We start from the raw sequence: 18,426 nt of genomic DNA on the forward strand, positions 1-18,426 counted from the left end.
ATCAGTCATATTCAAAATATTTTTCATTCAGATAATGAATTGTGAAGTGATAAATAAAATAAAAGAAAGTTTAATAATATCTGTGATTAGGGGTTTTTCAAGGGGAAGAGAGAAGTTGTGGAATATAAGGTTACAATAAATATAATTAATGTTGAACAGACTTCTCACCAAAAATGAAAAGGTGTCAAGAGGTACACGAAGCAGTGAGAGAAGAATTTATAATTTGAAATGTTGGAAGATGGCATTTGTTCGTTTCACGAAAAGGGCTGTAGTGCATATTTTGCCCTCACACTCATGTATATTTTGCTCTCAGTCCATCTCACTTTCCTTCCGCGATATCCATGTACCAGGTAAAACATATCACAGGGTGAGTGGATTGCTGTGTGTAGAGCTCCTGACATGCATGCATCGGGTCCCCAGTATACACACCAAGAACCGAAGCTTGGCTTTCCCCGAGGGCCCGGCAGGGCATGTGGAGGAAGAAGCTGACACATCTCTTCAGGCTCTTGAGTCCTGCCAGGAAGAGATCTTAAAATGTTTGTATGCATTGAAAGCTGCTGTTGTTGGGCTCTCCAAGATAATGCAAACACCAGATGCAGACTTTGATGTGACGAACATGATCCAAACTAATGAATACACTACTTTTACTACAAGTGCAGTACACTTAGATTCAATGCTTGGAAAGGATTATGGAGCATTGTGATCAATCCAAACCCACTCTGCCTCCACTCTCCTTGTTGGTGCTAGACAGCTTCCTTTGTGAAAACTACAAGATATTATCAACTGTTCATGTGCATGCATGTTTAAAGAATGTTCCTGAAAATCTTTTGAAGTGTTTTGGAGAACAATCTAAGAAACAATCACATCTTTGCTGATAACATAATTTGTTAGCATTCCTCAGAGGAGGGGACAACTTATTTCAAACTCCATTGTAGCTTCTCACGCTTATTGGTGTTATGTGTATTGCTATTCTCGTCATAGAGTCATCTTCAAGTTCAATAGGTGATGTTTCTTTATTTTCTGATGGAGCCTGAATGGGAAAAAATAACATCAGAAGGAAAGGGGGAGATAATTCAATGAGATTTGTAAGAAGTCATCACCTTCACAGAGGTGAGAATGGGGTGGAGATTGATAGGAATTCTAAAAATAAAATTCAAACTAATAAAATTTGGACTTTCTAAAATAAAAAGATTTGCAGGTATAATAATATGAATAGTGAATAGTATAAAGAGATTTAAGCACTAATCAAGACTGTTCACATCAGATTTAAAAAGATAGGTGATTTTTTTATAATTTCTATTATTATTATTCAAATAAGACTTTCTACTATTTCTAATACATGGTATTCTATTGCCTGTCTTCATAACTTTGCAAACATTCTGACCATGGTTGTAATGCATTCTCTTTTCATTTCTGCTTCCCAGTATCTCTAGCTTCTTTCAAATCTAGCTGAAGTACCACTTCCTACATGGAGCCATTCCTGACCCCCACAACTGTTAGGATCTTTCCCAAATTATTTATCTTATAACAATTTATATAATGCTTTACATTATATTACATTGTCATTTTTAGAAACCTAATTCAAGGTCAATTGAAAATTATGACCTAAAAATTAATATGCCAATATATAATTTTGATTATATTATCTATCTGTACATGGAATTATCTAATGTAAATATCATATAATGATCTCAGGTCCCTTTTAATAGCCAGTTATCACAGTGGCCTGTGATCATGAATTAAACCCAGACATAGTAACTATCTTAGAGACACTGAGCACAAAAGTGGGACAATGGCATATTATATTAGATCTAGTTAAGGCCTTCTTTTCAGTATTCCCTCAGTACAGGATTTGCACAATGAGTTTGCATTTACATGGGATGGATAGTGATGGATTTTCTAGGTCTTACCCAGAGAGAGATAGATAGATAGATAGATCGATCTCTATATGTGTATGATGTTTGTGTGCATTGTGTCTATGCATATTGTATATGTGTGTGTGTGTGTGTGTGTGTGTATACACAGCCCCATAATATGGTGTGGTTTGGTTGCCCATGATCTGGATACCATCCTGACCTCTGTGGGCATATACTATCAACATTACAATGAGGATCTTGTGCAAACATCCGATGTCCTGACTCAAAATAGCAACATTTTGACCATCTGTGTGACATTATCCTTAAAAGAGGATGGGAAATAAAATGTAGCATGGTACAAGGATCAGGACATACTGTGAAATTCCTAGGTGTGGTAGAGTCAAGTAAATACGGATTATGCCCAAGGCTGACATTAACAACATTCAAGCTTGCTCTATTTCTACTAATATAAATATTTTGAAAAACTTTTTGGGACTTTTGGATTATTGGAGGATTTTTATGTCCCATCTTCCTCAATGATTTAATCTGCTGTGTACCAGCAGAATAGAAATGGGGCAATGAACAACAAAGTACTTTTACTAAATCTAAGGCACTACTGGCAAGTTAGTACACTATATGCTGCAGATCCTACACTCTCATTTCAATTAAATGTTGCTGCATCAAATGAAGAACTTAAATGGGCCCTTTGGCAGTGCTTCCAGATTAGAGTGAGACCAGATGTGAATGCCTATTGCTGACCATGGTCATGAAGACACATCAAGGGAACTGAAATTCTAAGAGATGTCTATTGTAATAGAGATTTTTGTTAATGAAACAAAGACTGTGCAATATGCTCTATGTTCTATTGTACTTGACAATTTATATTCTTCCTTTATATGCATATGCTTATACTGTTGGCATGTTATATGTTTACAACGTATGAATTTTATCATGACAACCAAAGCCTTTAAACTATTGTTACATACTCCCTCTATGGAGCCCTGGTTTCATTGACCAAGAGGTGGGCATGAACAGGCAAATTATGAAGGGCTGGATTATGAGTTAAACAAATCACAATTGCAATTGTGGAATAAATGGATCATGGTTGCAGTTAGAAGTAAAAAACAAATATTCTCACTAGGTAAAGAAGGATGTGTGACTAGAAGCTAACTCCATCTTGTTTAGATGCCTATACATCCTGTTACCTTGCTCAAATCCCTCCCCTCTACTCTGCACCGCCAACATTTACTGAATATTTCAACCCAATCCTTCTCTAAGGTGTTTCAGGAAACAACAATGAAACAAATATTTCCTGAAAATTTGTACACCCCTTACACTTATATATGTGCATGTCATCACCTCTCAGGGAATGAAAGTTCTAGAAGAAGAGATTATTTTGTTCTGAACTTTCGGTCAATACCTGACTCATAGTGTTCCAAATAATATTAGAGTGAGTTGTTGAATCACTACTACTTTTGCTTCCACTCTTGTGATATTTCTATGGGATAGAAAACCTAAATTAGTCAAGTGTTTAGCATTAAATTGAACTAATGTGAAAACAATAATTCCACAAAAGTACTACTCTGATGCCTCTTTGTGGCATAGATTTGACTTTGATTCTTTGACAGTCATATAAGCATAGTTAAGGTTCTGAAAAGTCCCACTAAAATGGCCAAAAATTTTAGTATGCAGAAAGTAATGTTCTACAAACCCATTATCCAAGAACCAGATTAATTAAGTTTAGATTTACTTTAACATGTTGACTATAAAGTCATTAATTTCTTTTTGCCTTGCCAAATATCTAAGACTCTACCCTACATTTAGGAATGGTTGTAATCACAATTAGAAATATCAACAGTGGCAAAATTATATAACATTTAGTTACTAGAATATTCAAATAGAAATAATAAAAAGGGGGGAGGAGTGATATCTTTGTCCTGGATTGAAAATATTCCCACTGTTTGACAAAAGCAACAGAATATGTTTGGTTTGCTTATGCAAGCTTTATTTCAATATATATTGAGATACATAGAATTTAAGCAGCCTCTGGAGGGCCATACGTAACCAAGGGATCATATATTTAGTTCTGATAGCCTCTGTAGTACAAACCTCTTCTTTTACAAATGAGTAACTTTATACCAGCCAAGAACAATGAAGAATGCCATCTGATACTTTTGGAAAGAGGTATTCAGTTTGGCTGCCTGGCTCTTGGATCATCTTCCTACAGACTTCTAGTGATATAATGATCAACATCTGTATTTTTCTTGGTTTGTACTTCTATATCTTATTTAAGGGAGGTTTATTTATTTATTTTTTAGAGCACAAGTAGCTTTGTAGTCAGGAGGTTGATTCCACTTTATCCTATTCCAGATTGTGGTTACCTAAACATTGCATTTTCTCTGCCCTGAAATCAAGGTATCAAGTATACGCCTTTGGAAAGAGTGATATAAGTCAATGCGAACAAAGTTGTTATAGTGATTCTTGACCTGGTCTACTTACACAAAACATGGATATATTTTGAGTACTAGAACATAAAATTCTTTTTTAGTTAAATTTTATTTAAATTTTGAACTTAATCTTCAACAAATACAAATAGGAGTTTCCTTTTTGGGATCTTTTACAAGAGGCAAAGTGGTGAATATACTATATACATATCCACCTATATATGTTTGCTTGTGTGTGTATGTGTGTGTATGCCATACCTCTGCCACCTCTTGCCCTGGGGGCAGCGTCCAGAAATGTGCTCTTCTGTTATCTGGTTCCAACAGAGTTCCCTCCTCACCTTTTACTTTCTCTTTGGTGTTTATGGTTTGAGAAGTTGGGAAACTGCCACAGCTGCTAGTGATTCACTCTCCTGAAGTCTGCTCTGGCCAGTATTTGCCTATTGATTGGTGCCACCCAAGGTCTGGGATGACACAGCTCAGGTGTGACTGAATTTAGTTCCCAGCTCAGTGTAATAGATCCTACCTGTTGGCCTGCCAGGCTGCCTTTTGTAAGAGATTTGTTTCTCTATGTCACATTGTGGGTTCTGTAGCTCTAAATTTTTGAGAGTCGTTTTTTATGGGTATTGGAGTTGTTTGGTGCAGGAGCATAGAAAAGTTCCTGCTTTTACCCCCCTCCCCCCCCCCCCCCCCCCCCCCCCTCCCCCCCCCGCCCCATCTTGGCTCCGCCCCCTGGAACATACAATTCTACTTTGTCTGTTAAATAGAAAGTTTTAAATTTGCTTAACATTTGATGAATTATTTCCTCAAAATGTTACAGGCCCTGCCAACAATATGTTAGGTGTAATATACCAGAAAGCTTTTAAAGAGGGGCAAAGAAAACAAATAAATGTTTGTATATGTGCATTGATTAAGATAGATCAATAAATAAAGAGATGATAGATGGATAGAGAGCCTTAGTTTAATCAATACACATCAAATCAGATAATTTTTTACAAGTGTTTTAAAAGTATGAGACTATTAATCCTTTTTGAAGGAGGTTAAATTTCAGCTGCATAAATGGACCATGTGGGATAATTCCTCCATTCCATGTTTGAGAAATTAGACAAATTGTTGGTGTTCTAAAAGAGCGAATGAGGAGAACTGCACCTTTAAAAATAATACTCAAAATACTTCAAGGAATAGTTAAGTCAGAAACTGTGATTCTAACATTTATTACATGAAAGAAAACCCCACTGAGAACTCCTAGTGAAAATTTGTTCTGTCAAAATCAGCTCTTATATTCAAAGTAGAACAACTATTGTTTTAAGTAATGTCAAGTATGTAGTGTTTCTTTTACATCCTTATCAAAGTGATTTTTGAGGATTCAAAAAGATTACTTGTATCAGGACAGAAGAAAAACAAGTCTAAGAATTCAAGCATTCTGACAGAGCAGGAATTAGATATTTCTACCTCCACCCTCATCTCCTCCCCTTAAATGCCTAATAATATTGAAAGCAGCCACTGCATAATTTTAACAGCAGTAAAAATGTCATAGCTAAATGTGTCAAAATGAGCACTTTTTTCTTGTTAATTGCTTACATACATGTACAATTAAAGGCAACTTCAGATACATTGATCTATTTTGATGGTCATAGAAATCCTTTGAATTAGATTGTGTATTTTCCTGCATTTTATAGGTGAAGAATTAAAATTCCAAGAGTTTGAGTGATTTTCTCCCCCTAAAATAACATTCAAAATTAATGGTAAAATTATTACTAGGTCCTGTGTACTCTCAATTCCATGCACTCTCAACTACACTATACCTACACAATAATGATAAATCATGTCCAGGTTTTCCCTTATTTAATAACAGATAAAAACAGATATAATCCAATTTTAGATATATTTAAATCTAGAAGCTGCATTAGAAATTAATTAAATCTACCTTGAAAAGTGGATTGTAAAAGTTTAAGAAGAGAGTGAGAGGAAAGAACGTCTATTTTTGACAGCTTTTTTTTTTCTTAAGGACTTTAGCCACAGAGGAGAGATGATGTATAGAATGATAGTGGGGATGAAGGATCAAATGAGGGTATATTTAATAATTTTAAATATTTAACAATATTTCTTTATTTAATTATTGGAGACATGGCCACATTTCAAGGCTGTAGAAAAAAATAACAGTGGGCAGGGAGAAATTGACAAATGAGAATGTTGGAGTGACAGAGACAGCAATCTGTTTGAGTAGAAAGGATGAAATGATATTGCTTGTGAGGAGGAAGGATTACTTTGGTAAGGAGGAAATCTACCTTTTTATGTGAGACAGGTGAGGGAAGGTGTACTGGAAGAAGCCATCTGAATTATATTTATATGAGATGAGGAAAAGTGTAAAAGAGGAAACTCATGTTGAATGGCCACAATTGTTTTCTATAAAATATGAAACATAATCCTTAGTTGAGAGGGGGAGAGGAAAAAGAGAGGAGAATTGAGAAGGTAGAAAATGTTTGGAAGAGCTGCTCTGAATAATAGTGCAGTGAGTTGATAAGAGAGGAGTAAAAGAATTGCCCAGCAGCAGTTGAGGGCACAATAGATGTTGTGTAACAAAAAAAAAATTTAGTGGATCCCAACAGAACATCTATGTGATTTTGTCTGTTTTTGTGCAGTAGCATGGGTGTAGGAGTGAAAGCAACACATCATGAGAGTGATCAAAGCCTGAGTCTTTCTAGGGCACTATCAGCTTTTTGATAAAAGGGCCCAGGATCCCATGGAAGAGGACAGCATAGAGTTAAATTGGTTCTCTAATGTCTCAAGATGGGGAAAATGAGATAGTGCCTTGTTCAGGGTTTTCAATCTGGAAGATGAGTGAGAGGTCAAAGGATTAGATATCAAGAAGTGAAGTGATTGATAAGGGAAGGCAGAGGGAAAGGTGGGAAGTCAATATATTAGGGTCAGATAAGGGATATCCAAATTTGAACATGAAGGAGGTGCATTTATGCATGATGGTAAGATGAAGGTTATGGTCATCTTTGTGCATGACTGAGGTAGTAGAGGAATAGGTCATGTGAAAAGCGTAAATTGAGGAATTGAGTTATTGGAATGTTTGATGGAAAATCAATATGCATGTTTAATCCTATACTATTGGAGTTGGAGTTGAAGAATTGGAAAGAAGAGAAGAAAATTACAAACTAATAAATGGAATAATTATTGAATGAAGAAGGGAAGTGGCTCTGAGATTTATAGATAGCAGTTATTAGAATTTGGGGAGGTGATTGTAATGGTAATGTAATTTGAATTTGAAGATCCCTTTGTGTTGGCAAAGGTAGCAGGAAGTTAGCACTTAAGTAATTGATCAAGCCTCTGTTGAGGAAAGAGAAGGCATGAACTCCTGTCTCCTGTTGCTGATGTAATAAGAAGGGATTGGCTGAAACAGGTAGTACCTAAAGCTGTGTAGATAAGAAAAGCCCCAGAAAGACATAGAATTTCTTAGGACCAGCATCTGGCAACAGAGCAGCCACAGAAGAGAGAATTTTCCGAGAAATTGTGGTGGTGGAGCTTCTTCTGAACAGGAGCCCAGGAGAAGACTGAGGAAGCAGAAGAATCCAGGTAGAATCTGGGACCATGGGAAGGGATCCATGGAATCTGAGAACTGGCCCCAAGTCAAGATTAAAAGACCTCTCTATGGGTTCTGAGTAATGATGAAATTGTAATATACTAGTGATATAGGGGTAGAGGGTTTCTATATGATACTTAGTAATTGATTGATGAATAAGTGACTGAGTTAATCTAGTTGCCCCATGAGTGGAAGACTTTGACTCTTGTACTTTGAATGATTGTTCTTTTTTCTAAATTTTGTCACCACTTGGGTGAAATCTGTGTGACCATTTTAATGATAAACTGTTTTGAATACTATATTGTGATTTTCTGTGATAAGTTGTAATATTGTGAGTGCTATACCTTGATTTTCTGTGTATGTTTTGCTTTGATTTGTTATGGAATAGAGTGTTCACTATACTGTGTAATCAGAATCTTAAAAGCTGTTCACAGTAGCAGTCCTCTGGATAGCTGCTCATGCATGGCATTACAGTGATAGACAAAAATTTCATGAACATTTAAGGAATAGCTGTTACTGAATGATAGAGCTGGGGAGAGAACCTAGAAGTAGCAATAGGGAGCAAAGAATATAATAGTTCTGTGGTTTGGATGATGATCTAGATAGGTTCAGATTCACTAAGATATGTAAAGTATTATCTCATGAGTAGTACAAACACCATTAAATTGAAGGTGCTACTACTCTTCCCAGAGGATAAGGGAGATCAGGCAGGTGTTAATTATCAAGGGAGAAAGAAGACACACAATCAGATGGTAGATCCATTTATAAGTTTCCTGTCTTCCCAAAGACTGGAAATTAGGCAGAAGAAGTCAGATTAGGAAGTCAAACCTGCTCAATAGCAGATCGAAATCTCAGTCCCCACTGACGTCATTTCTTCTTCCTCTTTCCTTAGGGAATTATAGCAGCAAGAGATGAAAGTTTCAAATCTAGAGGCAGGAGATGAGACTGGTAGGATCACCTGGAGGTGGAAATTGTTTTTGTGTGAATGCAGAATGTAGTCTTCTTCAGTCATCCTCTAATACTGTGAAGCTTGGAATCAGATGCAGCAGGAGATGGACAAATGGTTTTAGATCACTGTCCTGCTCAAATGAATCTGTTAAAAGAAGAGGTAGAAAACTCATGTACAGGAGAAAATCAAAATGGCAAAAATAGAAATCACCCTGGCCCCTTATAGGGTGGTTATCTTTCTAATTTTGTATTTTTTTGCCTTTTTACTATTTTTTTTCCATTTTTAAGTGTCACTTATATCATTATTTCTTATCATAAATATTAATAATAGCTAACCTTTATATAGCACTTTAAAATTTGCAAAATAACATATAATTTTTAAAATGTCATTTTAAGATAAATAATTTTTTGGATATATAATAATAGTAAATAAAAATGAATGACAATTACAGCTATTCAAACATTGATTGAACTACTCTGGGGAGATGTTTCCTATCACTAGCTGCTTTATTTTCATATTTCCTAGTTTTGGTTACTTACTTTTGAAATACAAAAAGCCTCAGAAAGTGAAGCATATTTTGTTGTTTATATACGTATATATATATATATATATATATATGTGTGTGTGTGTGTGTGTGTGTGTATGTGTATACATATATGTATATATGTGAAAATTTGGCAGTCAGTATTAAGAGGATCATAAGGAAGCTCCAAAATAGGTTTTCTAGTTATCAGACAAGATAGTGTAAGGATATACATGTTTTATAATGAAAATTTGAGTTTTTCCACATAAAAGGGAGACAAGTTAAAAAAAATCAGAAAATCCAAAGCACTGAAAGAATATATTCAAATTACTTTAGGGCAAACTTGTTTTGCACTTCTTTTCTATCATTCTGAAATCTTAGTACAATAGTACTAAGGAAAATAGTAAGGAATAGTAAGTAAATATTCAATAAAACCTTGTGATATTAAATGACAAATTCATCCCTTTAGCCCACACTCATGTGATACAAATAGACTTTGTTCTCTTGTTGTATTTTTATTTCATTATACTATCTCTGCGCTAAAAATTGAAATTTTAAAAATAGCAAGAGCAATTTAACCAACAACAAGAATGATCACTGCATTTGTTTAAACAGTTGTAATTGTGAATAAATTTCCCTTTTGTATTATAGATATCTGCCTCTTTTCAATGTTGACCCATTGCTTCTAATTTTCTAATGATTACCATTAAAATACTTAGTTAAAGCTACCATTTACTCCACCTCCAGACAAAAATACTTCGTTATTTTTTTCCTCTTCTATGGCCTAAATATTGCTGAATCCTTCAGTGTTTGCATGTGACCTGTCTTTTAAAGCATTTGAAAAGGTCGTCTATTATGTATTCTACTCAGGGAAAAAATGGAGAAAGAGGACTGACTCTAAGTTCTCAGAAATACTTTACAGATTGGAGACTGCCTCCCCAAAACACTCCAAGTATTTTATATATTTCTCTGTCTCTTTATGTCATTAGATGGATTTACTAACATCTCCATTTTCTAGAGAAGTGAAATAAAGTTTGTTCTCCCCATGGGGAAAAAATGGACTAAATTCTATTATATTTTGGAACTTATTTATTGGCTGGATTCAAAGAAGAGTCATTAATAACTTGATTCCCCACCTGGAAAGTGTTTAGTAGAGTTCCTCAGGAGTATTTAGCTCTGTGATGCTTAATATGTTTTCAATAACTTTATGTAAAGGCGTACATGGTGTGTGGGAAGAAAAACACCATACAAAATTTAATGAACAACATGGACTTTTCTTAGGATGAGAACAGTAATTTTATTCTCTTCCCACAGGAGAAGATGGTGGTCTTCCCCACAACTGGTCATAAGTAAGAGGCAAGTTACAAAAGGCAAAACAAGAATCTATTCCCTAAAGCAGTCGAACCCTCTGCCCTGGCTGTCCCTTCTCCTGTTGGCTGAGAGGTGAGCTCAAGTCTCAGCTCAAATATCTTCCCCAGTGGCAAATAACACAGAAGCCCAACATTGTCCCTCAGTGGCTGAGAGGTGGGCTTACAGAGAAGAGGGAAATGGGGAATGCCCAATTCAAATGTACCTATCCTTATTTGGCAAATGCCAAAGTGAAGTCGGAGGCCAAAAAACCCTGAAAGATGTAATGCTGATGAGGGTGTGGCCAACAAGGGTGGAGGTCAAAAGACTCCTGAAGGGGCTTGCTGCTGATTGACGGCAGAAGTGAAGAGGAAGGGGGGAGGAAAGCGTGAAACCAACAGTCAGAAGTGACACCAATTTTTAAGACACATTCTGAGAAGTTTTCAATCCCCAGAAAATGGTGTCCTTATCAAATTCATAGGTGTCACAAAGATAAGAGGGAAAAATAACAGTTTGGATGACCAAATAAGTACTCAAAAACATTTTGAAAGGTAGATGTTTTGGCTGATTATAAGAAAATATAATTAAATAAAGATCAAAATGTTGTCTTGAACTTGTGTGATAAATTTCATAAAAAGAATACGGGCAAAATGTAGTAAAATTGTACTTTATCTGAAAAAAACTTGAGATATTAAGCTTTAAGTTGAGTGTTTTATTACAACAAAATAAAATAAAAGTTTTGAACTTTAAGTTTCGTTGAGAGTGACATGGTATCTCAACCAAGTGAAGTAATATTCTGACAAATTGTATCTGATGAAGACAAATTTAACATGTTAATATTGAAGGAAACTGGACAATAGAATCTCAGAGTTCAGAACATGAGCATGCTATGAAGAGGGGCTAGAGCACTCCAATACGGATTCCCCAAAGCAGTTTTTTTTTTTGTTTAGATTGGAAGCATTCAAATCATACTGCACATAATCAAAGGTAAGGACCTCTACTTTCCAATACTCATCACATTAGGAAGGAGAATAATAAGCAGGGAAACATTTAACTTACAGCAAACAGTGATGTTGATAGTGAGGTGGTGTAGTGAAGAGAGCACCAGACCTGGAGTCAGGAAGACTCCTCTCCCCAAGTTCAAATTGGGCTTCAGGCACTTACTAGCTGTGTGGTTCTCACGAAATCACTTAACTTCCTCAGTTTACTTATCTGTAAAATGAGATGGAGAAGGAAATGACAAACCACTGCAATATCTTTGCCAAGAAAATCCCAAAAGGGTTCACAAAGAATCAAGGCAAGACTAAGAACAAGTGAACAAAAAACAAAAACAATAATATTAATTAGATGTGAAACAATGTCATTTGTGATGAAGGAACTGGGAATATATAGCCTGGAAATGTCAAGTATTAAAAGAACTATGATATGTCTTCAAGTATTTCAGGGGCTATTATATGGAAAAGTAGGTAGAAATGTTTATTTCCAGATTGCAGAAGTAGGAGAAATGTGTGTTATGCTTAAGAATTTCAGCTTGATATGAAGAGAAAAACTCACTAAAAATTGGAGATTTTCCTAAGTAAAGTTGGTGATCTTTTGAAAGAAGCTGGTTGACTTTCTACTGAACAAAGATCCAAAGATTATTTTGATACCAAAGATTATTTGTCTTATAGATTGTAGTGGAGATTCTTATTCAGGTAATAATAGGACAATTTACTCTTAGGGATTTTTTCCCCAATTCCAAGATTCCATGAATCTTTTTTTTTGCCTTTATTAATTTTTTGTGTAGTTTTAGTTTAAAAGACACAGTTACACAATTACTTGAGTTTCAAATTTTCTCCTCCTTCCTCTCCTCCCCACTCCATGGTGGCATGCAATCAAGTATAGAATCTGCAAATACTTTCACATTAGACATGAGTCAAGTTATAAAAAAGGATTTTAATGGATGGGATGAACAATGAGAAAGAGGAAACAAAATCAAACAAGAAAAAGAAAGGAGGTAGTTTGCTTCAATCTGCATTCAAAATTTGTTCATTCTAGTTCTTTCTCTGAATAAAGACATCTCTCCATCATGAGTTTTTTGGGGTTGACTTCTAACCCTGAATTACTGAGAAGAGTCCATTCTATCAAAGTTAACCATCACAATACTTTGTGTCTGTAATTGTATACAAATTTCTCCTGGTTCTGCTCTTCTCACTCAGCATCAGTTTGTATAAACCTGTCCAGGTAAATATGAAGTCCATCTGCTCCTCATTTCTTATACCACAATATTATTCCATAATATTCATATACCACAACTTGTCCAGCCATTCCGCAATTGATGGCCATCCCTTTAATTTCCAATTCTTTGCCACCATAAAAAGAGTTGCTATAAATATTTTTGTACATATGGGTCTTCCTCCCACTTCTTTGATCTCATTGGGATATAATCCTAGAAGTGGTATTGCTGAGTCAAAGTGTATGAAATTATTCATAGTCCTTGGGACATAAATCCAGATTACTCTCCAGAATGGTAGAATCAGTTCACAAGTCCACAAGTGATACATTAGTGTTACAATTTTGCAACATTATCTCTAGCATTTGTCATTTTACTCATTTGTCATTTAAGCCAATCTGACTGCTGACATGTGGTACCTCAGAGTTGTTTTGATTTGAATTTCTCTAAATAATAGCAACTTAGAGCATTTTTTCATATGCTTATAGATATTTTTTTTTCCTCTGAAAACTGCCTATTCATATGCTTTGACCATTTATCAATTGGGGAATGATGTGTATTTTTGTTGATTTGACTCATTTCAATGTATATTTTAGAAATGAGGCTTTCATCAGACATCGGTTGTAAAAAAAATCTTTCCCAATTTTCCAATTCCCTCTTAATTTTCATTACATTGGCTTTGTTTGTACAGAGAATTTTAATTTAATGTAATCAAAATTATTCATTTTGCCTTTTATAATGCTCTCTAATTTTTCTTTGTTCATAAAGTCTTCCCTTCTCCATAAATCTGACATGTAAACTATTCTTTGCTTTTCCAGATTGCTTACAGTACCAGCCTTTATATGTAGATCATGCACGCATTAAATTTCATTTTGGTATATGGTGTTAGATAATGGTCTGTGCCCAGTTTCTTCCATACTATATTCCAGTTTTCCAGCAGTTTTTGGGAAATAGTGAGTTCTTATCAGAAAAATTGGGGTCTTTGAGTTTATCAAACAAAAGATTACTGTAGTCATTGACTGCTGAGTCTTGTGTACCCAATCTATTCCAATGATACATTACTCTATTCCTCAGGCAGTACCAAGTAGTTTTGATGACTGCTACTTTATAATGCAGATTAAAATCTGGTATGAGTAGGCCACCTGCCCTAGCATTTCTTTTCATTAATTCCCTTGATATTCTGGACCTTTTTTCTTCCAAATTAATTTTGTTGCTATTTATTCTAGCTCTATAAAGTAATTATTTTTGGTAGATTGATTGGTATGGCACTAAATATGTAATTTAATTTAGCTAAAATTGTCATTTTTATTATATTGGCTCAAACCAGCAATGAGCTATTGATGTTTATTTTTAATTAGTTAGATCTGACTTTTTTTGTGTGAAAAGTGTTGTGTAATTTTATTCATATAGGTCTTGGGTTTGTTTTGGCAGGCAGATTCACAAATATTTTATAATGTCTACAGTAACTTTAAATGGGATTTCTATTTCTATCTCTTGCTGTTGGATTTCATTAGAAATATACCGGAACGACAAGGACTCATGTGGGTTTATTTTATATCCTGCAACTTTGTCAAATTTATTTGTTGTCTCAAGTAGGTTTTACTTGATTCACTAGGATTCTCTAAGTATATCATCATATAATCTTCCAAGTGTCATAGCTTTTTCTCTTCTTTGCCTAATTTGGTTCCTTTGATTTCTTTTTCTTCTCTAATAGCTACTGCTAACATTTCTAGTACCAAACTGAGTAAGAGGGATGATAGTGGGCATCCTGGTTTCACCCCTGATCTTATGGGAAATGCTTCTAGCTTCTCCCCATTACATATGATACTTGCTGATGGCTTTAAGTATATGCTACCAATTATTTTAAGCAAGACTTCATTTATTCCTATACTTTCTAGTGTTTTTAACAGGAATGGCTATTGCATTTTGTCCAAAGCCTTTTCTGCATCTATTGAGATAATCATATAGTTTCTCCTAGTTTTATTGTTGATATGATCAATGATACTGATGATTTCTCTGATATTGAATTATTCTTAAATTCCTGAAATAATTCCTCCCTGATCAAAGTGCGTTATTGTTGTGATTAGTTGCTGTAGTCTTTTTGCTAATATTTTATTTAAAATTTTTGCATCAATATTTATGAGAGAAATTGGTCTATGATTTTGTTTTTTTGTATTATCTCTTCCTCATTTAGGTATTAGTACCATATTTGTGTCATAAAAATACTTTGGTAGGACTCCTTCTTCACTCATTTTTCTATGTTTTGTAGAGTATTGGAATCAATTGTTCTTTAAATGTTTGGCAGAATTCACAAGTGAATCCATCTGGCCCTGGAGATTTATTCCAAAGGAGTTCACCGATGGCTTGTTCAATTTTTTTTTTTTTCTGAGAGGGGTTATTTAAGTAATTTACGGCCTCTTCAGTTAATCTGGGCAATTTATATTTTTGTAAATATTCATCCATTTCACTAAGATTCAAATTTATATGCATATGATTCGGAAAAAAAACAATTCCTAATTATTGTTTTAATTTTTCTCTTCATTGGAGGTAAATTCATCTTTTTCATTTTTGATAGTTGTAATTTGTGCTCTTCTTGCTTTCTTTTTTGTCATATTGATTAAAAGTATATTAATTTTATTTTTTAATAAAACCAGCTTTAGTTTTATTTATTAATTCAATAGCTTCATAACTTCAATTTTATTCATCTCTCCTTTGGTTTTCATTATTTCTAATTTAATATTTAATAGGGGATTTTCAATTTTTCTTTTTCTAGCTTTTTTAATTGCATGACCAATTCATTGACCTCCATTTTCTCTAAATTATTCATGTACACATTCAGGAATATAAAACTTTCCCTGAGAACTGCCTTTGCTGCATCCCACAAGGTTTTGGGATTTTAAATCTCATTATTGTCATTTTCTAAAATAAAGTTACTGATTGTTTCTATAATTTCTTTTTTGAACCACTCATTCTTTATGATTAAGTTATTTTGTTTCCAATTAGTTTCTAGTCTATCTTTCCATGGCCTTTTATTGCATGTGACTTTTATTGCATCATGATATCAGAATGATGCATTTAGTATTTCTGTCTTTCTGTACTGAATTGTGAGGTTTTATGCCCTAGTACTTGGTAGATTTTTGTGTATGTTCCATGTACCAGTGAGAAGAAGTATATTCCTTTTTTCCCCATTCAGTTTTCTACAGAGATCTATCATATCTAGATTCTCTAAAATTATATTTGGCTCCTTAACTTCTTTAATTTGAGGTTAGATTTATCAAGTTCAGACAGGGGAAGGTAGAGCTTTCCCACTAGTATAGTTTTGCTATTTATTTCTTCCTCTAATTCCCTTAACTTCTCCTATAGGAATTTGGATGCTATGCCACTTGGTACATATTTGTTAAGTAATGATATTGCTTCATTCTCCATGGTGCCTTTTAGCACGATATAGTTTCCTTCTTTGTTTTTTAATTAGATCTATTTTTGTTTTTGCTTTATCTGAGATAAGGATAGCTAGCCCTCCTTTTTATAACTTTAGCTGAAGCATAATATATTATACTTCAGCTTTTTACCTTTACCCTGTCCATATCCCTTTCTTTCAAAAGTGTGTCTTGTAGAGAGCATAATGTAGGATTTTTGTTTTTATTGCTTTCTGCTATCTGCCTCTGTTTTATGGGTGAGTTCAATGCATTCACATTCACAGTTATGATTACTACCTTTCTCTTTCCCTCCATCCTATTCACTCTGTCATTTATGTTTTTGTTTCTTCCTTCTCCCTTCCCCTCCTTAAGAGTTTTCCTTTTGACCACAGCCTTCCAAAGTATCCCGTCCCTGTTACCCCCCCCCCTTTACCTTTCCTTTTCCCTTTCTACTATTTCCCTCCCTTCCAAGCACTCCTTACCCCTCCTACTTCCTGTAGGGCACAATGGATTTTTTATACTTATTAGATTATGTTGTTTCCTCTTTGGCCCCAAACCAATGAGAGTAAATTTCATACAGTACTCTCTTCCTCCCTCCTTTTCCTCTATTATAATGAGTTTTGTGTCTTTTTATATCAGAATCTTAAACTTAACTGATCGTGTTGATTCCTCTTTGAACCAGAACCAATGAGAATAAAGTTCATATGGTATTCATCTCCCTCACTCCTTCTCCTCTACTATGGAATGTTTTTATGCCTCTTCATGTGGCATAATTTACCTTTCTCTGCCTCATCCTTTCCTTTTCTCCCGTTACACTTCCTTTGAAAACCCTTAATAATTTTTTAATTATCATCAGATTATTTCATTTATACCCATGCCCTCTATCTATGTATATCCCTTTTAAATGTCAAGATAATCATGCAAATATCAGTATTCACAGGTATCACCTTCTCATATAGGGATGTAAACAGTTTGCTCTTATTGAATCCCAAGTTGTTTGCATGTGTGTGTGTGTGCATGTGAGTGTGTATTTTCCTTGTTTAACTTTTTTATGTCTCTCTTGAGTCTAGTAATTGGAGATCAAGTTTTCCATTCAGTTCTGACTTTTTCATGAGGAAAATCTGGAAATCCGTCATTTCATTAAATGATCATCTCCTTGCCTGAAAGATTATGCTCTGTTATGCTGAGTAGTTGATCCTCGGTTGCAGTCCTAGTTCTTTTGCCTAACAAAATATCAAATTCCAATCCCTCTGATATTATAATGTAGAAGCTGCAAGATCCTGTGTAATTCTGACTGTAGTTCCATGATATTTTAATTATTTCTTTTTGGCTGCTTGCAGTATGTTTTTCTTGACCTTGTAATTCTGAAATTTGAGTGCTATACTTCTTAGGGTTTTCAATTTTTTATCTCTTTCAGGAGGAGTTTGTTGAATTATTTTGATAACTATTTTACACTCTGATTCTAGGATTTCAGGACAATTTTCTTTGACAATCTCTTGAAGTATGTTGTCCAGGCTACTTTTTTCATGATGGCTTTCCAGTAGCCCAATAATTCTTAGTTTATCTCTCCTGGATCTGTTTTCACGATCAGTTGATTTTCCAGTTAGATATTTTACACTTCTAATTTTTTCGGTCTTCATGTTTTGTTTGACAAACTCTTGATTTATCATAGAGTCCTTAGGTTTAATTTGACTCATTCTAATTTTTAGTGAAGTGTATTCCTCAATTTGTTTTTGAAGGTCCTTATTTAGGAAGGTATTTTCTCCAGTTAGAATCTGAACCTCCTGTCCCAGTTGACAAGTTTTACTTTTTAAGGACTTTTTTTTTTTCTCCAGTGAGATTTCTTTTCTGATTTGGTCAGTGTAGATTAAAATTTATCTTCTACCTCTCTAATTTGTCTTTTCAGATCTTTTTTGAGCTCCTCCAAGAATGGTTTTTGGGCTTGAGACCAGTTCATATTTCCTTCTGTGGACTCGGGTGTGAGTATAGAGTCCATGTTGTCCTCTGTATTTTTTTTCTTGCTCTCTATAATAATATTGGATAGATTTTCTTGCTTTTCCCTTCTCAACCTCCTTCTTTCCCTCTGTGATTTC

The 18,426-nt window shown here is 34.6% G+C and overlaps 1 pseudogene; it reads left to right on the forward strand.

Moving 5' to 3' along the window:
* The first annotated feature begins 238 nt into the window (after positions 1-238).
* LOC138171314 (aminoacyl tRNA synthase complex-interacting multifunctional protein 2 pseudogene) lies at positions 239-875 on the forward strand (annotated as a pseudogene).
* Positions 876-18,426: the final 17,551 nt, after the last annotated feature.

This window comes from Petaurus breviceps, unplaced genomic scaffold, assembly GCF_028583685.1.
Source record: "Petaurus breviceps papuanus isolate PSGF00001 unplaced genomic scaffold, PetGlider_PUasm1.0 42, whole genome shotgun sequence".
Taxonomy (NCBI): Eukaryota; Metazoa; Chordata; class Mammalia; order Diprotodontia; family Petauridae; genus Petaurus; species Petaurus breviceps.